Source organism: Rhinopithecus bieti, unplaced genomic scaffold, assembly GCF_001698545.2.
Source record: "Rhinopithecus bieti isolate Rb0 unplaced genomic scaffold, ASM169854v2 scaffold_31787, whole genome shotgun sequence".
Lineage (NCBI taxonomy): Eukaryota > Metazoa > Chordata > Mammalia > Primates > Cercopithecidae > Rhinopithecus > Rhinopithecus bieti.
This window is the reverse complement of record NW_016814655.1, coordinates 981,984-986,280: the sequence shown is the minus strand read 5'-3', so window position 1 is coordinate 986,280 and position 4,297 is coordinate 981,984.

Sequence of the window (4,297 nt, the reverse complement as noted above, 5' to 3'; positions counted from 1 at the left end):
AGAAAACTTGAACTGAACGTTACTTTTTCAAGTCAAAGACCTAACATTCAGGGAGGTTAAAATAAAAAATTTCTGTAAGCAATGTACATTTCAAAGTTAGTACTGGTAGGTGACCTTGGGCCATGGTAGATATCCAGTGAGTACTGATTTGTAACACTTAATTTTAGAGCCTAAAGGAACTTGAGATTACTATCATTTATTGAGTACATATGATAAGCCAGGTATTTTGTTTAGATTATCTCACCTTATCCTCACATCGACCCCTGAGGAGGGACTCTTCTTATCACTATTTTAAAGCTAGGATAAATGAGGGTTGGAGAGGCCAAGTGACTTGCCCAAGGTAAGAAGATCTACCCACAGATGGTGAAGTTGAAATTCACATTCAGGGGTGAGAGCCTGTATTTTAGCCTTTGCCTCTGAGTGTCACTTATTCTAACCCCTTTCCTTCAACAAGAAAAAGAAAAGAAAAGGAAAAAAAAAAAAAAAACCCAGATTTTTGAGAGATTAAATATCTAGACTAAGGTCACATGACAAGCCTACACATGGATGGACTTGAAAATGGTCTCAGTGCTATTGGTTCAGAGCACTGACCTTCCTGCCATTCTATGTTCTGGGATGCTTTTCAGTTTATAGGGGACTGATCTAAAAGTCATGTGGGATTTGTCTTCAGCCCACTAGGTGATTTTCGGCAAGCCATTTTCGCTTTTCTGGCTTCTATTTTCTTCATATTTAATATTTGAACCTTAGGCTATCAATCAAGATTCTTTCCATTTCTAAAATATGACAATTCTATCTTTCTGTGACCTATGACTCTACTGGCAAACTATGTGGCAAATACCACAGCTATGATCCCAACTTTTGATCAAGCTGATCAGTATAGTATAATTTTCAGAACTGGAATCATGGCCTTAGGAATCAGAAAACCTAGATTCAAATCTCAGCATTATTTCCTAGTGGAGAGACTTTGGGAAATGTATCTAATAGTTCTCGATCTCAGATCTCTCATCTGCAAAATGAAATTAAATATTGCCCCTACTTTAGAAGGTGGTAAGGATTAAGTGACATGTCTTACATAAAATCTGAAGAACTGGCAGGGTTCAGCACTCAACAAGTGTTAGATGATGATGACGGTGATGATTAGGATGGTGATGGTATGATAATGGTGATAATGGAGATGTCCTGTGATTATAAGATACAAATTTGCTCTCTGCTGTTAAATGCAATATAAATTTGTTCTAATAATAATCTTTGATAATGATGTACCATAGAGACTAAAATAGAAAAACATAGATGAAGATGAATTATTGCATTTATACTAAAGGCTGATAGAGTCAGAACTTACACAACTAATGACTAGTCCCTTCCTCTCTCATTCCCCACTCCCTTCCTTCCCAACCCTCCCCACCTTCTCTCTTTTCTACTTTTTCTCTTCTTCTTCCTCTCCCCTAATACATGTGATTTAAATACATAATTTCCCTAGCAAGACAATGACAATGTTTTTATAAGCATATACAATTGCATAAAGGGTATGATGCTAATTTGGTAGAAAATATGAATTAATATATTTAAATTATGTACTTATACATGAACATATATATATATATAAGTATACAGGTATGTTTTATATGAAAATTTCCCTACATGTTAATATATCTGGATTGTGTGGAATTCTTTGTGATTTTTACTTCCTTCTTTATACATTTCTGCCTTTCATAAATAAGTGTATTACTTATAGTATAAGATGGGGAGCCTTTTTAGGTCAAAATCATAGCAAAAATGTTACAAGTAAACATAGTCCATCAGAATCTTATCAATGGTTATTTCTGGGTAGTAGGATTAAAGGTAGTATCAGTTTAACTCTTTATCAGCTACTGTCTTCCCAGTTTTCTAATTAAGTATGCACTAATTTTATAATGTGTTTAAGGATTATTTTAAACCATGTATCAATACTCTAAAATATGGTACAGAGAGTTATGCCTACTATTTAACTATTTGACTTATGGGCTTAAACAACTCCACCTGTGAGACAGCTATACCCTCACACTTCAAAAGGTCATAATTCTTTTCACATTGAGCAAGTCCTTTAATTTATACTTCACTTTCTTCTTCTAGATAATGAAAGATAAGTATTTCCCTTGCAGAGTTATCATGAAGATTAAATTGGAAAATGTACATGGAGAGTTTATAACAATGCTTGGCACTTAATCGACCCCAAACTACCATCACTCCCCACCAATTCAACATTGTCTTTTATTTCTACTAATGTCTGCAGGGTAAAAAAGATGGAGGCCTCTTGGCCAACAAATTGTTTCTTAATTCTACCTTCCCTTGAGTTCCTAGTATATCTTCACAGTCCCATCCCATTGTAATCTGTTAAGAGTTCTGCCAAAGATCATAACCATTAGGATGGCACCACATAATCAAAAATTACTGCCTAATTTAACAAACCCTGTATGAACGTCCAAAGGAGCAAATAGCAAGTTGAATTATGACCCCGAAGCAAAGAACTGTTCACTACAGTGCTTGTTCATTAGCTAAAATGCAAGACAATTTGTCTACTCAGAGTAGTCTCAATGCACAGTTGTTATCATCAGTACTGGTGCCCTTCTGAAATGATGTGGCTTTGAATGGAATTGCTTTGGATAAAAAAATGTCACTTCAATTCACTGTGCATTTGAATTTCATGCTGCTCACCCATGGTATCTGCCTCACAAACTCTACCACACTGTGTTTACTGACAAGCCAAAAGAGCAGGATAAACTTCAAGGAGACGTTTAGATCTGAATCCTCAATGAGAGAAAGTCCTGAGATTTGGTGATCATTTACGGTCTTATGGTATATGCCAGTGTCTGTCAGATCTGAGAAGATGAAAGATGATGGATCACTAACTCCTAGCTAAAAAGGATGGTGTTACTAAATAAGGAAGTACAGCAACTCTTGTGTTAGGTCAAAGGCAAAGCAGACATTTTCCCCATGGATGTTTATCATGAGCTTCATCAGAGGGTCTGGCACACTGTAGGTATTTTATAAATGTGTATTCCAATAAATCGGTTAATAATAGCAATAATTTATATTAACTTTTTATCTGGATTCTAGTTTCCTATTGTATACATATCTGTTAGGAATCAATCTGCTTTATTGAATATCTGAGCTTGATCTTTTAAAATTCATAGCTTCTATTTGTGTGGTAGTGAAACTAGATACATGGGTACTATAGAGAAGCAGTAAAAGGAATATAGAACCTGGTTACAATGAACAAAAGTAGAATTAAATTATCACTTTCAGGAAATGTGTATGAATAGCTATAATTTACTGCTTATGATAGATCAGGCATTGTAGCATTTTATTTATGATTTTGTTTAGTCTTCCCAACGCAGTTGTATCACATTGATTAATATTGTTTCTCTTTTGTAGATGGCAGAACAGTTTTATTATTGCTGTTGCTAAGCAAACTATCCCCAAAATGTAGTAACTTAAAACTACAAATATTTTATTATGTATTTCATATGTTATAATTTGTGGGGATGACTTTTCTTGGTTCTCCAAAGTCTGAAATCATGTCTGGGAAGGCTTGAAGGCTAGGGTCACTCAAGGATTGAAGGAAGGAATCACCTGCGATCTCCTTTGCTCTCACATTGGGCATCAAGTCAGAAAAGACTTGGAAACCAAGACTGCTGAGTGGATTGCCTTCCTTGCAGTGTGCCCACCTCAGTATTGTCAGACTTCTGACCTGGTGGCTCAGAGGCCCAGGTACAAGTGTTCCAGACACCACGGCGGAAACTTCATCATCTTCTATGACCATACCTACTTCTGCTGCCCCTATTTTTTTCCAGCTTTACTAAGGATAATTGACAAATACAAATTGTATATATTCAAGGTATAAGACCTGATGATGTGATAGATATGTACATGTAATGGTTACCACAATCAAATTAATCAACATCAGCCATAAAAAGGGGGGAAAACCTGCCATTTGTGACAACATGGATGAACTTGGAGGATGCTATGCTAAGTGAAATCTGTCATACTCTATTGAGTCCCAAGCCACCCAGTCTCAAAGGGAAGGTACATAGTCCCCACCACTTGATGGGAAGAGGATCAACAAATTTGGAGTAGATGAGACAAAGAAATTAAGAGGCCAGGCGCAGCGGTTCATGCCTGTAGTCCCAGCACTTTGGGAGGCCGAGGTGGGTGGATAACCTGAGGTTGGGAGTTCGAGACCAGCATGACCAACATGGAGAAACCCCGTCTCTACTAAAAATACAAAATTAGCCAGGTGTGGTGGCACATGCCTGTA